The 22,007-nt window shown below is 35.6% G+C and overlaps 1 long non-coding RNA gene across 2 annotated transcripts in view; it reads right to left on the bottom strand.

The window, feature by feature from the left end:
- The window catches only part of LOC101681919, a 66,409-nt gene extending 45,282 nt beyond the window's left edge, over positions 1–21,127 (bottom strand). Inside the window, exon 1 of one of the 2 annotated variants that reach the window (XR_199710.3) lies at positions 20,889–21,127. This is a non-coding gene — a long non-coding RNA (uncharacterized LOC101681919). The remainder of the gene's footprint in view (positions 1–20,888) is intronic. The other variant, XR_001180078.2, reaches the window with a different exon arrangement.
- Positions 21,128–22,007: the final 880 nt, after the last annotated feature.

The raw sequence follows: 22,007 nt of genomic DNA, 5'->3' as shown, positions 1-22,007 counted from the left end.
TGTGGCAAAGGAAGGGAATATTACTTTCAGTTAGAATGTCAGCATTGTGCATTTTCCACATCTGAAAGCATCTTACACTTTATATAGCATCATTTTCAAATGAAAAATGTTACTGTTCCCTTACAAAGTGGGTATTGAGCAAGGCAGAGCCAAGCCACCATCAGCCCCTTAGTGTCCAGGCACGTGTTTTTAGGATTAACCACCCAGAGTTCTTCCTTATGGGGTTGCATTCGCTTTTTACACTTTCAAGAATAAAATTATATTTAGCCTGAAACTACCTACACTGACTTAAATGTGTAAATGAGGACAATATAAGGGGGGAAATAAAAGGCTCCACGTTTTAGTGTTTTGTTTTGAGAGTAAACCATCTGGGAAAAAACACACGTTATAGTTCATGCTTGGATCATGATTTAATTTTCTGGCAAATCCAATGTTACTTCATCTGAACGGATGCCTGAGTTATCCTTCTAAAATGCAAATCTGAACCTGCCATTCTTTCTGTTTATAATCCTCCAATGACCAAATGACCCCTGATTACCTGATGCGTAGCAAGCACTTCATGGCTGTGGGAAGGAACCATGTGTTTACGAATAAGCTACATGGGATTCTCAGAATAGAGTACTCCCAATGGGTATACTGAGTAAACGCTTCTGTAAACCCAAGGTGTTCTGTGGGAATGCTAGAGCGGACTGCCTTCAGACCCAAACTGCAACTCTTCCCTGGGTCTCCAGCCTCCTGGCCTGTGTTAGAGTTCGGACTTGTCAGCCTCCTCAGTTGCATGAGCAACTTGTTCAAAACAATCTCTCTCTCTCTCTCTTTTAGTGTCTACACATATACTCATACGCATACGCACGAACGCAAGTGCACAGACACATCCAGTTGGTTCTGTTTTTACGGAAAATACCAACCGCTACAGGGAGGTTGGATGTCTTAAAGATGGCTATCTGAATACCAACCAGCCTCTTCAGGTAGGTTTTGCCATGTAATTCCTTGTCAAATCCTGTCACAGACTCCCTCTTAGAATTATTTTAGAACTAGGTCAGTAGAGATCTGTTGGGTGCACTGGCTTCACCTTTGTACTCGAATTATTCCCACACGCAGGACTGACTACCCCAGTAGTCACTATTACATCTCTAGAATGTCTGTGATGAAAAGAAGCAACTTTGAAGGTTATTTCTGCTATGCCACATCCTGCTGTTAGCTGCCCCAGGAGGCAAAGGGTTGATATCAGTGGAAGGGCTGAGAACAGAAGACAGTAGGGGAGAAATAGGAGAGAACTCCACACCTCCATCAACATTCTGGGCAAAATTGTTTCCAATATCTGCAAAAATTAATTAATACTATATGGTGAAATGACTTGTCTAGAGATGTCTTCTTCCCCATTACAATTTTAAGTATTTGTGGAAGAATTTCATCAAATATGAATCTCAGATAACGAAACTTTTCATATGATGAATTTTTTTTTCTAGTTATTTGCTATGCCCTGTTATTTTAAGTATTAAGTAGTGAGGTGGTTTTAGAAGGAGCCATTTTAGAAACACTGACTGGAATCCTTCATTTAAAAGGAGATGTTTAATTTGATGGTGAAACCAGAGTTGAATGGTTGGTAGAAGGGTAGGCAGAGGTTGAGAAGCAATTTGGGGGGGGGGGGATGGCTTGGGTGAAGGATCACTTTGCTTTACTCTTTACAATTTGGAACCTGTATCTCAGCCTTGGGGAGAATAAAGGGAATTTGCCTCTGGTGCGAATCTCCAAGGGCTCTCTACCCAAGGCTCTGAATGGAAACTTCTGGCAATCACTACAACCTTTGGTCATGACTGTTACTTGTGGAGAACTCCTTTTATATATATATATGTATATATATATATATATATATATATATATATATATATATATATATATATATATGTATATATAATTTTTTAGTGGCCTTCAAGAATATTAACTTAGATAAAGAATCAAAGATGGGATTTTTTTTCTCTAAAGCTGTATTTTACTATTTCTTCTTTTTTCTTTTTTTTTTAAGATTATATTTATTTATTGATAGACAGAGATCACAAGTAGAGAGAGGCAGGCAGAGAAAGGAAGGGAAGCAGGCTCCCCGCTGAGCAGAGAGCCCAATGTGGGGCTTGATCCCAGGACCCTGGGATCATGACCTGAGCTGAATGCAGAGGCTTTAACCCACTGAGCCACCCAGGTGCCCCTACTATTTTTTCTACTGTATATTCTACTGCCTTTTATTTCTTTTATGCATATCTCTATGGGGGAAAGCCCCTTCTCCTGCTCCTGACTTTTCATGTGACGTGACGCCACTGGCAAACTAGCAAAATACTCTTCACACTTATTCATTCTACTCCAGACAGGCATTTAATTGGAAAGTTTGAAAGGAAAAACTGTGCATTTGAGTTAGCATATACCCGTGTGTGTGTGTGTGTGTGTGTGTGTGTGTGTGTGTCTCTCATTCTCTCTGTTCCTATCCCTGAAGAACTGGCCCGCCTACGGAATGGGTATACTCCTGGATGACCTTCTCTAAACCATAATTTTCAGCCTGCACACTCAAAAGTGTAAGCCATATATTTCAAAATGATAAGCTGCAGCAGAAATAAAGGTGATATCCTGTCTCCATTTGTCTTATTTTTTATTTCAGAACTTGAGCAAGGAAGATGAGTGCTATTTATTGAGTGCCTCCAGAATCCAGATGATGAAAACATTGTTTGAAACAAACAAATCCTTGTCTTCTGCATGAAAATGAAGCAGCACCAACATACACTTACCTATATTTCATACTGTTACTTTAACTCCTTTGTGTTTTTAATTGTGACTCAAAATTGTGTGTGGGTAATAGAACCCAATTTGATATTCTTATTTTTCTCTTCAAAAGAGAAAAAAGTGTCTTTCTGACACTTAATTTTCTCTGAGGTGAAATGATATTTTGTACCTATATTAGAATAAGTCAAAGGAAATGAAAACAGATGAAGACTTGTGATGGCAAACACCTGTATTATAACTTCCTTCACTCTATTAGAGTATATAAATTTGACCCAAAACAAAGCAATAGCTTTAATAATTTTCTTTTTTTTAATGTTTTACCACAGATTGTGCTATTTTGTAGAACTGACATGCACTGCCATTACAAACCTTTTAATTCTTTATTCCTTTTAGACATTACAAGGACCCAACATAGAGGTTGATGACTGCCCTGCTACTGTATTATGATTTCTTTATTCTTTCCTTGGGTGTTCCTATTAATTTAGAGGTGGCATTTCTCCCCAGTGAGAAAACCTATTAAAACCAAGAGCTAAGTAAAATCTCTCTTTTCAGTTACTTTCTTGGCAACTGGAACCATAGGGGTTTCAATAGCAGTTGGATGCTACTCTAGCATTATAATGTTTAACCAAAAACTATGACAAATTAGTCAAAACTCTTGAAACTGGCTGTATTGGGGATAAAGAGATACAGTAGTATTCTAAAGGACATAATCTGAGACTGTATGTGTGTTATGGTCAACACTTCAAGGGTGGCTTATAACGAAGAATGTTCATGAGGACAGGCTCACTCAGACGACGAGCTGAGTCAGCAGAAAGAAAGGGCACTCCTGAGGGAGCACCATGGTAGCTGTTTTCATTGCTGCTGGGAATCCTACAAGGAGGTGTGGCTTCCACAAAAATGAGAGGAACAGAATGCCAGGGGCTACCATTCAGGACACCTGAAGTCTCTCTGGAGGTGGCACTGCACACTTGAGTCTCTATGACCAAACCAGAAACATGGCTATTGTTTCTGAATGCCTCGCAAGGTTCATCTTGATTGACCAGCTGGTCATGGTGTCCCTTGGCCCCCATTTAGTCTTCACGGTATGCTCCCATATGATCTCCCTGAAATTTTGTGTTCTTCATAAAACTGTTCTAGGTTGTCTTGCAAATTATCATAACTTTGAAACTCTTTTTAGAAGTTCCATGTGGAACGTGGACCTCCAGATCATCTCCAGAATGAATGAAATCCCTGATGAAGTTACGGCAATTTCTAGGAAGTATGCTTCTGTCATCTGGCTCAAATATCCTTAAGGTTAATTGTGAATGAGTCAAAGTCAAAATAAGCCTCTTTTCATTTGCCCTGAGCAAAGAAAGGAGTAGAAAGATCATCATGGTGACATTGATGAATGGGACAGAATTAAATGAGAATTCACTGGTAAGATAAAGGATCTAAGAAATATAGGCCCAAATTTCAAGGTGACAAGTGGCAAGAACTCAGCTGTCAATTGGACCTATGGCTGTAAAATCAATGATCCCATGAGCTACTGTCACTATGAGACTCCAAATTATTCCAGAAATTGCAGTTTAATTGGAGTATTTTGTTTCTATCTAACTCCACAAGCATGATGGTATTCCATCAATTCTACTGCTTTGAAATGATTAACCTTTTTAATTCCCAGGTCTGCTGAAAAGATTATCTTGGAATCACACATTGAAGACCCAAGAATAGGGCAGCTTTAATTCTGAAGATTCTTGAGGCAGTGACTGGTAGGACTGAGTTGACCCAGAACGTGTGATCAATGCTTATGCTAACTGTGCTAATGCGTGCCATCTACATTCTCAATGATATCATTGGTTTCATGGATATGAACCCTGGAACAAAGAGAATGACAGGAATGAATGTTAAGATCCCAAGTGTTTTCTGAAATGTATCTGAGTTCTTCCAAATGCCTGTAGACTTATTGGAACAAATGTCCTACAGCAGTAGCTACTTGTTTGATCACACTGAAGGTATCATGCTTGGTGTTTCCTTCATGTACATGCTCTCAGATTGGGGAGAATGTGATTGTAGTCAACCAATAAATGACTTGATAGCACTTTTTTGTGCAGTATTGAAGTAAGTGGTAATTATCCGATTAAAAATACTCCTTTAAATTACATGAAACAAGAAACATTAATACAGATCTATTTTTTTCTTAAAATGAACTGACACATTTGATTAATCCATGAATTCCCATTTTAAGATATTATAAGAATCAAAGAACAGACTATCCAAAAATTATATGATAAATAATCCAATGTTTACTTTAATAATTCTGAGCTTATATTTCGGCTGGTCTTTATTATGAGGATCAATTATTTGAAAATTATTGAAATTTAGATAATTTTGAAAATATAATTCCTTGACATTTCTGCTTACTTTGGATTCTGCATACTTAGGAGTTGCTATCCTCAAATCTAAGATTTTTGTCATAAATTCTTCTACAACCAGGTAGAAAGAGGGTTGTCTTTTAACTTCACCCTGTATTTTGAGTAAAAGTTAATTACTTTGATTGCTTTTATTTTATTTTCAATCAACATGGTTATGAACACTTGGAGGATGGAGAATAAATTTTTCTCATGTTTTTTATGGCTTCCCACCTGCATAGGCCAGTATTGAGAATAAACAAGTGCTCCATAAATAGGCATTGAATTAAAGTAGCACAAGATCCAGTCTCTACCATTTTTACCCTGTGACCAGAATCTATGTAATTTGGTGAACATTTCTTTTGTCTCTTTAGGGACACCATGTGAGTTTAACTTTACTCTTCATGTATATGGTAACAAATTCATGATAATACATGAATGTCCTATTGAATGATTTCAAGATCACTTACAACGGTTTAAGAGAAAACTAGATGCAAATTATGAACAAGTATTTAAATATAAAGCTTTCTAATAAGGGTTTTTTAAAATGACTTTTGCAATAACATTTGAAAGACTGGTTTGAGTGGTTGCTTTTCAGAGATAAAAAATGGAACTTCTTTAGAATGGTCAGCATAGATTTAGAAGACAATGTCAAATTTATAATAGAATTTCTCAGAATTAAGAGCAACACTGCAGATAGAAAACTGCCAAACTAGCTTCCGGTCCCTTGCTATTACGCTTGACCTCTAACAAGTTTTACCCCAGTAGCTGAGATTGTACATAGACGCACTAGGTACATGTTTTAAAATAGTGAATACCTTCAAAGATATTTTCAGTGGATGAAAAATACATAGTGTAAGAATTCTTTTAGATATAGTATATTTAAAAAAATGTTTTACTGTTGTTTGTGGAATGAATGAGTTTCTGTAATGAGTTTCACTACCTGCCATGAAATCAAGAACTGTGTTTTGTTTTGTTTTGTTTTTTAAAGAAAGCTGAGAAGCAAAAAAAAAAAATTTTCGGGCAATGACTGACATTTCTTCTCCAAGAAGAGAAGTTGATTTGAGTCAGAGTTTCACATCTAGAAACATCCAGTTGAATAACACTTAAGAAATCACAAGACAGAAAGTCTTGTGAGTCCAACCAAACCTCCAACCAAATCAGATTTTAGTTGTTTATATAAATTTTAGAAAATGCCAGAAAAAAATTGAGGTGTGAGGTTTTAGAATTTCTATGTACATTTTTATTTCTTGACAGACTCCATAAACCCTGGTCCAAGATTGAGATTGTTTACAGATTTTCTTTTAAAAACCATGAGAACATTAACTATGTTGATGTCCAATATCTTCTCTAGAGCTAACATTCAGTAAACATTATAGATTGATTATGAAATGGCCACATTGTAACAACTTGATAGCACATCTGTGGGTATAATTTTGTCCTTTCATAAGGATCACTGGTGGCTGCATTCAATTGGATAGAGGTCATTACAGGTGGACTTCGGTGTTACTGTAAATTATCTTAAAGCAGAGTTCAGTGCATTTACTAAAATGTTATGGGATTAATTTTTTAAATTTGCAACCAATACTAATATATACTTTTTTGCACCATTACTGCTATTTAGATGGAAGAGCACAATATAATATGTTGATGAGGTAAAGGAGATAAAAACAGGAAACTGATGAGCCATAGGGAAATATGACTGAGAACAAATTGATTTCATAAAACAAATATAATTGGCGTGACAATAAAAAGTGTATTATCCACACAGGTCAAACCCTATTATAGTGATTTTCAAGAGAACTCAATAGATAGGAATTTTAAATAAACAAGTAAAATAAATGGGCTTTTCCATGGTGCTTATGTATGTTCTGTCTCCATCTTCCTTGTAATGGAACTCATTAGAAAGATTTGACCTGCACATCTAAGAATTGATTACCCATGATAATGTGAGATTGGGCAGGCATCCTTTCTTGAATTAATACCATCTTGCATTTATAAAAGGCTTTATTACACTGATGCCCCCCCCCCACCTATTATCCCATATTTTAGGACAGTAATGGAAGAAAAGCCATGAAGAAAAGCAGTAAGATGCACAGGTGAAGTGTCTGGTCTTTGGGTCCAAATGCTAGTCTACCATACAGGCATTGTGGCAGCATGGATTTAACACTTAGCCACCCTTTTTTAGAAAAATTTCTTCGTTTCCAAAGAAGGAAAAATGGGACTTACATCATAGAAGTTTTAATGAGAATTAGATGCATTGCACATAGCACTATGATTTACTGGCAGTAAACACTTAATAAAACATCCCTAGTGTCATGGAGTATACAGGCTATGTGTGAGACAGTTCACAAATGAGAAGCTGCATAACAAAGGGGTTAAGTGCTTCTGTAGGAGGTTTGATGCTTCTTATTAAAACAAATTGACTCAGCTTTATCTGTAGCAGGGCTTTTATCAGAACAAATGTTATTAAGCAAATGGAAATGTTGTGCTTTCATCTCTATGTTTTCTTTTATCCAGTCATTTTTAGAGAGACACCTGAGAAATGGAAAGAATTCTCTCTTATCATGCTAGATAATTTACTCCATGAATTTGGATGGCTCACTTCTCTTTTCACGGCTCAGGTTCTTTGTCTACAAGTAACCTCTAAGGCCCTTTTCTGTGTGAAAATTATATTATTTCACAAAGTAGATCATCAAACTCTTGAACACTGAAGTTTGACTCAAAGAAATAAGTTTCCTAAATTAAAAGAAAAGAAATCCACATTGTGACCATGAAAAATGTTGCGTTTCATTTTATGCATATTATTTAGGCACTGTTATTTTCTAGCTCAGGACTTCCTCTGGTTTGCATCCCATTTAAAAAAAAAAAGTTATAATGGAAATTCAGATGCATAAATTCAACTTAGCATTGATAGCAATTATAGAATTAAAGTTTTCCCTACCAAGTTCAAATGTGACCATTAATAATCTATTGTTTGTTACTCTGTGGCTTATGGTATAATGTATCACAGCTTTATAGAATGACAGACAAAATTAAAATCTGATATAGGTAAATATTTCTGAAAGGCTACATGATTTCATTGAATGATTCATATTTTCAGTTAAGAAAACACTTTCTAGACCACATATGATATTTTATTTTTCTTCTTCATTCTCCCTTTCTAAAGATTAGGTTTATATAATTATTTGAATAAAGTGACTTTTTAAAAAAAGATGGATAAAGAAAATCATAGACATTTCCACAATTTCATATTGTAGATAATTTTATAACACTTGATTTTGGTATGCTGTGAATATCTACAAAGGCAATTTAATTTGGATCTACTCTGTGTTTCTGTCATATTTTGGAGGCAAAGATAATCTTGGTGGACGAACAGCATAAGAAATCACTTCAATTGTCTGATTTATGACATAATCTGAATAGTTGTGAAAATTGTGGATCACAATTTTCTTAAAGGATAAATTAAATATCTTAAATCGACTTTAGTAGAAAAAAAAATCTCAGCATAGTTTTAACTCTTCATATTTCAAGTATATTTTTATAATTCATTTTACATTTATTATTTAACTCACTTGACATGATCATTTCCTCCATGGATTCCCATCACTCTTGCTGCACTCCCATTTGGACTTTTAGTATGAGCCCTGCTTCTGACATCTGAAACTGAAAAATTCCACTCCTTGCATTTCTTCCCTGTGGAAGCTATATACCGCAGTTATAAACTAGTTTAAACCTAAAGCATAGCCTGAATTAGCAAGAGAATTTATAACTTTCCTAAGTTGCTCATAAACAAGAAATCTGAGTAAATTTGCATTGCTAAAATTCAGGGTAAAAAACGTTCTCAGAGTTCCTCAACAGTGTTTCAATGATCAACTTCCCAATAATAAAAATAGGGGTAGTGCTAACTTGAAATACAACTTTGGTAATACCTTGAAGATGTCTGTTTTGTACTCTTAGTATTAATGTCCAGATCAGCATCTGAGAAACCCCCGCAGTCATATCATATCATTGCAATAATAAGAGTTAAGATTTAGTGAACTCCTTCTTCTATTGTACAACCCAGTGGTTCCAGATTATTATGGAGTTTGCAAAGAATATCCTTAACACACACACACAAAGACACGTGCGCACACACACGCACACACACACAATCCTTACAAATAAGTGACCATGTTGCTTCCTGATTTGATTTAGTTCATCAGTAAAATGAATTGTCTGAATTATCTAACTTCTCCTTAAACTAACGGTTTTACATATGGTATTTCATGCAGGAAATCAGATTCAGATGAAGAACATCCTTCAGAAGGCACATTTAGGAATCAAAGTTTATGGACAAAGGGATTTAACCAGTGAAAATTAGACATTTAAAAGGAATTGTTTCGAAAAATTATAAATATGACTAGATTTCCAATAGGCTGGACCACTTGGCACATGTGTAACATATTGAGATTATTCTGAAAGCACAGAATTCATTAATCTGTTAATAGTCTCAATTTCAGCTAATCATGCAGAGCTATGTCCCGGGACCTTGAAGATCCAGGAGCCCTAATTCCCTAAACTACTGACAGGGAAATTGAGGTCCCAAAAGAGTCAGCCAGTTACTTAGTAACGTATCTTCTTATTCTTTACCCAGGGTTCTTCTTATTTGCTGTGTGACTATAATGAGAAACAGACATAAAAATACTGAGAGATGTTAATGAATTGACCAGAGTTTTGGAGAAACAAGTATTTAAAAACCCCTAATGAGTGGCACTGACTATGAAATTATCTGGAGGGGAAGCCTATTGGTAGCTTAAAGGGTAAGGAAGATGATAGGTGGCTGAGAAAAAGAAAGAAAGAAAAGATTCCCTAAATATTTAGTAAATATGTTTGCAGTTCTTTTGGCCATGTTACAAGAGAAGAGCCTTTAAAAACCAGTTTTCCATACTCTTGAATTCATTTTATAGTAAAAAGGTGATATTGAATAAATGATTTGGTATACAAAAATTATAGAGGATATCAATTTTAAATATGTTGTATAGCAATTTATTCTTTTAAGAATGGTACAGTCAAGATCATTGTATTATTATTATTATTATTATTTTCACCTAGCCTAAAAAATCAGGGGTCACATTTATTGAAGGCTACAACATACCCTGGTTTGAACCTGAAAAAAAGATGGAGTCTTGCATACTTATCTATTATCATCTTTAAACTATGTCAGCATACATATTGCCTGGAGTAAATATTTACTAGTGGTTACTATTGTCCAGTCTGGAAATAACATGTAGTTCATAAATGAAAGCTGAAAGTTCAGTTTTGTTGGGGAGTGAGCTCAAGTATCTGACCTAGGTATTTTAGTTAACGTCTTTTCTGAGGCATTAAGATCTTAAGTTTTAAACTGACTTTAGGTATCTCTTGATAGATTGCTACCCAAATAATTTTTAAGGGATTTATAGGTAAAAATAAATTCAAACTCACCTTCAGGTAATTCTAAAATTTTCTCTCTGAAGATGTTAAAGATAACCTATAACAGTAAATGTTCTGATGCAGATTTCTACTCTGATGCATTCACAGAGGATCCGTAGATTTAAGAGGTCTATTGGCAATGAATTAGCACATAGCTTATGTAAATCCGTGGCAATACTGTGTTCAAATAAGGATCTTGGTTTCAATACATTTTTTCAGAAATGCATTTGGTCCTCTTTAAACAGAAATCTGACTCCACATGAAGTGGCAAAAAACAGTCCTGAAGTCAATGTTTGTTTCTTTAACTATGATATTGTTGGCATTTTCTCATCAAACCAAACCAAACATAACTCTATGGCTCCTTAGAATATTTTAAAATAAGGGTTCATATGAGATACTATGAGAGTAAAAATATGAAAACTAATATCCCTGAAGCTACCTATAATACTTGCTCCTTTATAAAAACAATAAAATGACGGCAATGGAGATCATGTTAAAGTATAAAGCTTTAATCATATTACCAATCCCTTATGTAACATGAAAACAGTAAGGCTCAATTCTAAAAATTCGAATAAAAGGGAGACAGGAGACATTTTCTCAATTTCTGCAACCAAAGGAGTTAGTGGAGGTAGGGCAAAGAGATCTTTTAACCTAAATCTTTATATCAAATCATCATTATGGTATTTTAACTTGAAATGAATAAATACAGTTTCCAATGAATATGTTCACTTAAAAAATTTTCAACAATTTTAAGGTAAATTAAGAAGCAGTGAATATAAGACTTCATACTTGATATTTTGTTCATTTTTTACTGTTTGTGATACATAACTAGTTGATTAAAAATGAAGATACGAAGGATGATCTAGCAAGTAAAAGGTAGTGATTACTCCTAAAGCCAAAGGGATATCAGGAAATAGAAAAGGGGGTTGGGCTCTTCAACTAGATATAGTTTGTTTCTTAATGGCTTGGAGTAAATGAAGAAAAATATTAAAAATTGTCAATCTTGGTGTAGAAGCATGAAAATATATTTACATTGTGGGGCGCCTGGGTGGCTCAGTGGGTTAAAGCCTCTGCCTTTGGCTCAGGTCATGATCTCAGGGTCCTGGGATCGAGCCCTGCATCGGGCTCTCTGCTCAGCGGGGAGCCTGCTTCCTTTTCTCTCTCTGCCTGCCTCTCTGCCTGCTTGTGATCTCTCTCTGTCAAATAAATAAATAAAATTTAAAAAAATATATATATTTACATTGCTTATACCTTTTGTGTAGTTTGAAATATTTCTAAATTAAAAATGATTTTTTTCCTACTTTTTGTATTCTAGCTTACAAAGATGTTTATATATGACTTCATTTGTGAAATTCTAAAACCTTTATAGGTTAGAGATTTCCTTTTCTTCAAAGTTCAAAACTATATATTTAAAATGAGTAAATTTATGTAACTTAGAGAACTGTCAATTGAACAAAACTTTCAGCAGAAAGATCAATTTTTAAAGCTTTTAATGTATTCTATACATAATAGATTTATTATCCCCTTTTACGTTTATATAATTACTTTTAAGTCATAATATATGCTTTATGCATGTTATCTAACATTTCAGAGGCACAAACATGGCTATTTTGTTCAAAATATCAATTAATGCATATGTATAAATGGACTTTCTCTTAGAGTTACCAAACACTCTGTAAATAAGAAATATACTTTGCAGATTTGTTGACATAAACAAGTGTGACTATATTCCAGCAGCAAAGACAAGGGAATTTTGTGTTTTCTTCTCTCAGTGGATACAATTTTTAGAAGATTAATCCTCTAGAAAACAAAAACAAAACCTATAACATAAGAGCTTCAGGTATTACTAAGAGTGTATATGTAAAAATTTAAACAAAATCATTATAGATGATTTTCTCTGTTAACTTCACGAATAATTTGTTTAGACTAAAATCACTACCTTAAATATTCTTATAAAAACTCACCATATCGTACCAAACTGGTTTTAATGTACCAAACTGGTTTTAATGTAAGCTGCAATGGAATCACCTTAATTATATCTTGAAGAATACCTAGAGTCACCGTGTATTAATTATAAAGGAAAGTGAGTGTATGTAAGTTAACAGATCTTTTTAACCTTTCTCTCTCTCTCTTTTAATGGGGGTGTCATAACTACTAGATTGCTTTTTATGCTAAGGACACTCTATGCATTCACAATTCGAAGCTTGTACATAGTGTCCAATAATGGTCAAGCACTTGCAAAAATGTTGCACCTGGAACAGGGAGGAGTGAGGAGAGCAAAGGTCAAATCCAGGCCTTAATAAGCATTGACTAAACAGACTTTAGACTCCGCGAAAAGTCCAGACGACCCCTGTAGCGTCATCTTACAGCTCTGATTTTCTTCTTTTCAAGATGTAGCATAATCCATAAATACAACCAAATCACTAGCAGCTTAGGCTTTGGTTTGGTTTTTATCTTCCAGGGGTCCCCCCCTTCCCTTCACAAAGATTGGAAAAATTAACCCTTTTCTGTCCTCAGACTAACCAAAGAATGAATTTCTTCCTGGTCACTGTTGTCAGCTTAAATCTTTCCGTCCTTTCAGGGCTTGGGGCGGGGAGGCGCTCTGTGAAGTGCTTACAACAACCAGGGCAGTGGTGAGTGTTTCATTTTCTCCCCTTAAATGTTGACGGATATCCCAGCGATGGCTAATGGCAACAAGGATCAGACGACTCCACAATTCCGTGAAATATGTCTCTTTCATGAATGTTTCTAAGCAATCAACAGGATACTTAAAACCGTACATAGAATTTTGGTTTAGTTCCGGTTTCCCATCACACAGAAGTGACCTCTCCATACAGATTTCTAGACAATCCATATGGATGATAAAAACATAATCAACTAGAATCAACTTTTTGACATATTCGCCTCATTTTGGATTCTCTGGTACCATTCTCATATTCTTATGGACATAAATCTCTTCTCATACTTTTGTTCTAGTCATACATTTGCTGAAGGAGAGGTTAGGCCTTTTAAGTTAAAAAAGCAAATTTCTCTGCAGGAAATATACCAAATCAAGTATGAACTAGAGGAATGAAGAGCCCACCTCAAGGGCGTTACTTGAGAGAAAACTTCCACTGCAGCCTGGGTATAGTCCACGTGCGGGAAGTGAGAGCTGTCCAGTCACACTCCGTGTCACCCTGTTATTCTGTTTACAACCCTGCAGATTTTCAGAATGCCAAAGACAGCTGCAACTGCCCCTACACTTATTCTTTTGAGGTCACATATACCCTGTTTGCCCCCACTTCCTCCACCCTTTAAAAATATAAAATTAAAAAAAAAAAAAAAAAAACAGAAAAAACCAGCTCTGAGTGTGAACCACAGCTGGGTGAGGCAAAGTCTTACTTAAGCAGGAATGGCTGAGAACACAGCAAACTGGGGGAGAAGCCTCCGATGTTCAGAAGTGTGCTCTAGTCTGGGGAAAGGTTCTTTAGAAGGAACGTGAACACAGACACAAATGGTTTCCGTGGAGAGTTAAAGGGGGCCCGGGTTTCTCGAGGAGCCAGCCCTGTCTCTGACTGATGATCCCAGTCTTACAGAACAGGAAAGGGGATAGAGTGAGAGGCAGACATTTTACACAGCTGCAGAGCTCGCCAAACTGATCACAATTTCTCCTGTGTTGTGCATCAAAAGAATTAGGATATACAGGAAAATAGACTAGCAAATCTCAACCATGACCCCATATAAATATAGAGACTAAAATTCCCTTAGTATTTGTGATTATCTGGGATCCAACAGAATCCAGACCCATCTATTTTTCAGAAGAACATGGAAGAAAGAAAGTGGGAGTAACTAGGAGCTGTATTCCTTGTTGACACCACTCTATTTTGAACATCTTAGCTTCAATCATCTGAAATTACAGCACCAATATAATTTTAATTATTTTTCCCAAGATCCTGTTGTCCATTATCTCCCACACAAAACGGCTAGATTCCCTGTCAATTAGAATTTTTTATTTTAAAAGTAAAATTTAGTTTAAAATGTGTATAATTTTTTAGACTTTGTTTTGGCTTAGGTTTTCTGTTTATATTTTGATGTCTCAACTTTCTAACTATATTTTATGCCTTTAGGGTAATAGAACAAAAATGGGCTAAATCATTGCCATACATATTTTTTATAATGCATTTTTAAAATACATGAATCAGGAGGAAAATGATCAAATATGAGATATTGTAATTAATGCATATACTTAATGATATAATGAGAGTTTAAATATTTTGGTCATACAAATTGACTGTTTGCAAGGTTCATAAAGAATTGACTTTATATGTTGGTGACTTAGAATGTGCCATCATAGGTGTGAACCCCATGGGTAATCACATTTCAATTTTTGTGAAATTTTGATGTAAAGAAATCCTAACTGATCTGATCAGTCATAAGAGGCATTTTTCAAACAATTTCACTGGTGTGGCTTTTGATGAGGCGTCCCACTTTTGACAACTAGTAGATTTGCTGGAGGTAAAAAGTTGTCTGCAGAAGAATGAGCAAAGAATTCCAAATCAGAGACAGTGTTACTGTGAGGCTCATATTTTTCAATGACACGGATGTTTAATTCAGGGTTTTTCTAAACTTAATTATATGTTTTAAAACTATGCACCTCTGGTGCATGTTTCTATCTTTCTTGGCCAAAATAATGTCAGGATCAGAGGGATAACTTGTTTTCATCGAACACTTTTACCATTTGAGAATTAAATTTTTAAAAAGTGAACATCTTTGACTCTTCGAAGTAATAAATCAACTATGAAGAAAATTATTTGAGTCATGAACTTGTCCAGAAGAAACAGAATGTGAAAACTCACATGCCCACTTTCACCGCGTGTATGATTTGCTAAGTGAGCCACTGACTACACAGATCATCTTCAATGTTTGTTATCTTTTAGTAACCTAAATCCAAATGAAAACTCCAGATTTTTTTTTTCTTTTTTATATAATGACTACACACATAATGGACCAAGAACTTTACATAGCAGATATTTTCAAGGTAAATTTTAAAATACATGTATGTTCCAATAATGATGATTTACTCCAAATACATTTCATATCGTCATTTTTTCATCTTAACTCAATCATTATGCCAGTATTTTAATGCTTTTTTTTTAAACCAATCACTTGCTTACCAGTTAGTCAAGAGACTATGCAGGTACAGGATAACTTTCTTTGGATTACTTAAGATGAAATGGTAGAAACAGCCAACTCACACAATTTGTATAGAGGATTAATCTTGCAGCTACATTAATTTTAATAAAAATTAAATGTTTTCAATTAGTTTAGGTTGGCTAGTAAGGGAAAAACACAAAGACAAAACTGAGGCAGTAAAGCCTTACAATGCCTCCACTGATTTCTCCACTGGCCCTTCCTCTGCACATGGTCAATTAGAATTGAAAATCCTGTGCTGATTTCATTCGCTGGAATTTTTAAGCAGGTCAGGAAGAAAGATGTTATTGAAAGGAAAAGTCTCATCTAAATAAGAAAGGAGCACGTGGCCATCTGGTCTTAGCTATACATATAAAAAGTTATTTCAGCTGAACTGCAGGCTTGATGTTTAAAAAGATGTGCCAAAACTCAACCCAAAATCTGTTTACGGTAAAATATCCCAAATGTTTCTTTTTCAACCTCCAAATATGCAATACACAGTTCATTTCCTATCTGTGATTCATGAGCCCATCTGACCCCAGCGCCTCACTGAGCTTGACTGAGTTTCAGGCAGGGGAACATTCAATCACTCTTAGAATACTACTCCTTAATGGTTTATCAACAGGACCGTGGGTCTTTTGAAAATTGTGAAAATAACTCGGATAGTTTTCACTCAAGTTAATTTTGAGTTCTGTCTGCATGTAGGCTTGAAAGAATAAAAGCTGAGACATCAAGTAACCAAACCAATTTTCCTTCTTTTCTCATTGTGACTTGAGGTTCCTGTGCATTCTCTGTGCAGTGCCAGGGCATCTACTAAAAATAATTTCAGGTCTCAAGGCAAGTTTTTTTTTTTTTAAACCCAATCTGTCCTTCCATGAAGAGAAATTAGGAGTGTCAGCCGACTTTTAGCAGTCATATTCCTAATGTCAAGAAACAAAGTTTTTCTAAAAAATAGCGCTTTACACCGTTTGCCACATTAGAGTCATATCTTTTGAAATGATTGAAATATGTTTTGATATGAGGCATTTGCAATAATTACATCATCAATACATCAATTTAGCCATTATCTGAGTATGTCCCCCTACTAGCGTAGACATAGCTATGTGGACCTCCCCATCGAAATTACATTGTGTTAAAATATGTTACTATTCTAACTCAAGATCATTAAAAAAACAAAAAAACCTTTGGTTATAGTAAAATACCAACACTTATTTTTCGTCATAAAACTACATTCAAATATATTTTATTTTATATATACCCAATCTATACACATGTGCAAGAACACATGATTACTATATCAACTAAGCAAGCAAGAGTATAGGTTTTCACTCAAGTCTTCAGATAAATAATTGAATTAAGGATATTTTAATCTATGAAACAAGAATCTTGACATATCTCTGACATGAGAAATCGTTGGTTGTTTTTGTATATTTACTGTTTGTTCTGCCATTTCAAATAAATCATTACTATTGTGTAAGAAGAATAAACTGTACTATAGTAAATTGTTCTTTCTCCTTTATGCTCTGAAAAACCATTTGTTCTTGAATTGGCGTTACGTAGTTCAACTATTTCAATCAAGTCCATTATCTTCTATTCTTTGAAAGATGCCTTTTTAGTAACCTGTATCCCCAGTGGGCAATGTCATGTTTTGTTTTTAGAAAATAGGTGAAATTTAAATCCAACAACTACTTGTTCATTTTTTTTATGTTTGACAAAACAATTATATAATTCATCCTCAGGCAAAAACTCCAGTATATGCTGGAGAAGAACTATTTACGTAAAAATTATGGAGTCAAGCCCAAAAATTTCTCAAAAAAGTTATTTATTAGTTCACACTAGAGTCTTACCCCACAGAATGTCACCTAACTTGTGTAGCTTGTTTTTTCTAAGTACAAAATGTATCTGTTCTTTGAGCTATATGCTTTTCTCAACAAAAGTAACATGAAAGCAAAACAGAACAAAACATTTTTTCTCATTTTAAAACAATCATACAATAAATGCCTCAGTAAAATTAATCTCATTATTTTGTATGTTGGTGTATAAATCGTGCTGTTCACATACATATGTGTTGCAAATCCTTTCAGAATTAATCCTTTTCTAAGTATGCAAGAAAGAAGTATTCAGAGCAAATTGCAAAATTCAAAAAAATAATGTATCAAATACTTGGTATATAAGAACTGGTAAGTATTCCTGGCCGTTCTATATTAATGAAGAGTAAATTACAAATCAAAACTTAGTAATGAAGAGACATTATGTATGTACGGTTGCTCTATATTTATGTCTCAGATATGGCAATCTGTTTCCAGAAAATTATTAAACTTTGTTCTATTTGAGTTAAGTAAAATAAAACAGTACACTTAAATACACACATTATTAAAAATCTAGACAACTTGATTGGTGGACAACTGTTTAGTGTAACACCCACAAAATAAACTTGAAAATAAATACAAACACTGCACCAGCCCATAAAATTTTAACCCAATTATCCTCTAACCCAGAGCACATGAAATGAGCATTACTTTTAAGTCATTTATATACATTCTTTCTTTAACCAGTAAGTTAAGAGTGAAAATTATTTAATGTTTGCAAAAATGTAAGTGCCAAATAAGAATCACCAAGTCATAACACCTTTTAGTACTGTATCATTTTTATCCACATGATTGCAAAATGTTCACTGTTTCTAAATCCTATTCATAGCGTAGAAATTCAGCCACCTCTAAAATGTTCAACCAGCATCTTAGTAAGGCTTCCTAGAACCAGAAACTCTGCCTGACTACAGATACCTTGATAAACATGTCCATACTGCCCCATAAACACATCTTCAAGAGAGAGATAGCTACAAATAAAATAGTCCTTTCCTGTGGGTGTTGGTTAATCCCACAAACATGTGAACTTCCTATGGGCACACACCCAACAGACGTTGGAGATTAGGTGATTGCAAATGTTGCCCACAAAGGCAAAATTTTATATGTGATGACATCACCACCAAACCAGGGTTTCTCTGTGATATAATGATATAATTGCCCGGCTGAATGTGTCTCTTGAGTGTGTGTGTGTGTGTGTGTGTGTGTGTGAGAGAGAGAGAGAGAGAGCGAGACGGTTAAAGAACAGCTTCATCAGAAACGCTATAACCTTCTGCAAGCTTTGCAAGAATCTTTCCACAGACCTTTGACTTTTTCCAGATTTCACACAGCTTAAGTTCATTCAAAAATGCATTTCCCGCACGAGTAAATTGTGTTTTGTTTCGTTAGCACACTGTTCATCCTAAAATATGCCCCCGATGGGTCTGTCGAGATGAGATTTCTATACCCAATGAGGCATGTGTAGCTGTATGATATGGTGAGGAGTTGCAGGGTCCCTTGAGCCCTGCTTTTGAACGGAGAAGACGTCTTGGTTTGAGAGGTAATGAAAGGGTTAAAAATTGAGGCTGTCTGGGGTAAAAGAAAGGGGATATTGTTGTCTTTAATCTTTCCGCAGTATGTGTAAGACTTCCATCCCGGATCTGCACATAGCAGTGGAATAGGCTGGGCATGCATTGCGTGCAAGCTCCTTGATTGTAGAGGGGGGAAAAAAACCTGGCTGGAGTCCAGACAGGCTGGAGCTCTGTGGATCATTATGTCTAGCCTTCAGGTGTCTCAGCACACAGTGGGCGGCGGTGGGGGAGGTGTAGATAACATGAGAGCAGACAAAGAAAAAAAAATGGTGTATTTTAAAAAAGATTATGCGAAAATGTGTGTCCAAGTCCTCTTTAAAAAATGAATCCTACCGTCTTGGACTTTTATAATTAGAACACAAGCCCTGCTCTGGCAGATCTCTTTAAGCCATAATTAGTTATGTCTGGAGCCTTTGAATAATTCCTTTCAATAATTGATGGAGTTGATACTCTCTTTTAAAAATAAGGAGGGCAATGTTTTCTTACAAACTCTCTTTTTGTTGGAGGCTTTGTCGTTCAAAATCTTCATCAGTCACAATCACATCGATTTGATTTGCCTTTTAATTTCTTATGAGACTTAGTCTATAACTTTTTAAGAATTTGGATGATTCTAGAAGTAAAGGCATAATGCATTGCTAGGTTAGCCTAGCTCAATGTAAAAAGAAAGCAATAATACAGGATCATTCTTCCCCCATTTGTTTCCAATTATTTTATAAATTAAAAAAAAAAAAAAAAAACTGGCTTGTATGTCGCTTCTGTTTAAAACTCCATCAAAAAACCTTACCAAGCATGTAAGTTAGATGCTCAGTGTATCTTTTGCCTTCTAGTAAGAAGAAATCCCAAATTCTTTTATTCTTCAAGCATTCTATAAAGAAGCTTCCGCATGCTTCCTCCCCACCCCCACATCCTCACTCCACCCTATTAGGAATTAAAAAAAAAAAAAATCTTTATACATGGAAGGCTGGATCCTGATACAGAAAGCTGTCTTTTCCTTCTATCTTTACACTGACCACTTTATACCCAGTCACCTTTCACTTCTGCTGGGACTTTATTTCACATTTTGTGGACGAAAACACCGAAACCAGCCCCGTTTCTATCATTATGATGAAATGAAAAGTGGTGGTTTAAAAAATAAATAAAAAGAAAGCTCTGGCTTGAAGCCATTGTTCAGAATTTAAGAGCTATTTGCCCCCAAGTGTCTTAGCAGTCTTTCATAGCTAATTATAATAACTGTCAGATGTCTGGAAAGTCTATGGTACCCTGGTCAGTGGAGTCAGCAAAGTTTGTCTTTTATTTTTCTTGGGGACAGATCAGATCTGATTAGACATAAAGAACGAGAAGAAGTGAACTAAGTACCTATGAGTGTGCCTTCATTTTTTTCTTATGAACAAAGCAGCCTACAGGAGCAAGGTTCCGGGGTGCAACCCTCCTGCAGCTACTCTTTGGAATGCCTGACTTTTATTTTTAATTCTTTAACATAACAAAGCATGCAACAATTGTCCCCGAACCATCTTCCTGCCTGCCGGAGACCTTTTCCTACACATTTAAAAGAAGTGCCTTAAAAAATAATAATAAATAAAAATTTAAAAAAAATTAAAAAAAAAATCTCCAAATCGTTGATGCTTATGACATAAAACTATTTTCATCGGCACCCTTGACGGAAAGAAATGCATACTCACAATTTCAAAACGGCTATTTGTGCTAGCTCCTCGTCCCCGGAGGCAGAGCAGAGGCTTTGGCCAGACTGTCCCTGACGCAGGTGCAGAATCCCCCGTTTTCCTGAAGGAGGGAGGTGGGAAAGGGCTTCATAAAGTCACGCGGAACTCAGCCACTTGTGCTCAGGCATCCCTTGCTCCTGTGAAAGCTGTACTATCTGCAGTTCTGAATTGAACTAAATTACAGCCCATGTGAAAGACAGGGGCAGCGAGTCATGTGGGAGATACCCCGCCCTCCGATTGGCCGCCGGGCCAGAGCTCAGACATTCTGCCTTTTCCACCATTGGTGAATAGTTAAAACTGAAAGCATCGAGAGCCTCCTCTTGAGCTTATTTGTCCTTTATGTGTGGAAGAATGACTGTAGGATTTTACAGTGACAGAATTAGTTAAGAAAGGGACTGAACTCATCCTTCACGGAGACCAGTGGGAGGAGATTGGAAGCTCGGCTTTTTCAAGATTGTTTTTTGTTTTTTTTTTTCCCCCTTTTGATCCCCCTGCCCTGCAGTTTTGTCTGTGATCTGCCTGGTTTGCCTGTCAGAAAAACGTGTTTGTTTATTTGTTTGTGTTCCCGGTTAACTTGGGAGGTGGCGGAAAGTAAATTATCATCTCATTCCATTGTGGAACCCAATCATGTTTAGAAGCACAAAATCGTTTTTTGTTTTTTTGGTGTTTGTTTGTTTGTTTGTTTTTTCCCCAGTGATGAATTCACCGATTTTATTTTGAAAAAGAAGCTTTATTGCAGTTCTCAACTAGCAGGCTAAATTAGTCCATCGTGACACGGAAATAGAATTAACTTTTTTTGAGTAGCTATTCGGTTTTGGAGAAAGCAGAGGGGGGAATAGCGCTGGAAAACATAAAAAGGCAACAATGTCAAGGAAATCAAAGAAAGGGCTTCGGCGAAGCAAGGATGAAGAGGAAGTATAATTTTTTCAAAGTCCTTTTTTACTTTGCCTCCTCTGGTAAATGCAAAAATTTCATAAAACTGGCAGCCAGAAGTTATCGTTCAGCTATTTCAGGATGATTTCATTCGCCTGATTCCTAAAAATCTCTGGTGAATACGTATGATTTAGATGTACAAGTTAT

Source organism: Mustela putorius, unplaced genomic scaffold (genome assembly GCF_011764305.1).
Source record: "Mustela putorius furo isolate JIRA1106 unplaced genomic scaffold, ASM1176430v1.1 tig00001012_pilon_pilon_pilon, whole genome shotgun sequence".
Lineage (NCBI taxonomy): Eukaryota > Metazoa > Chordata > Mammalia > Carnivora > Mustelidae > Mustela > Mustela putorius.
This window is presented reverse-complemented; position numbering and strand designations above follow the sequence as displayed.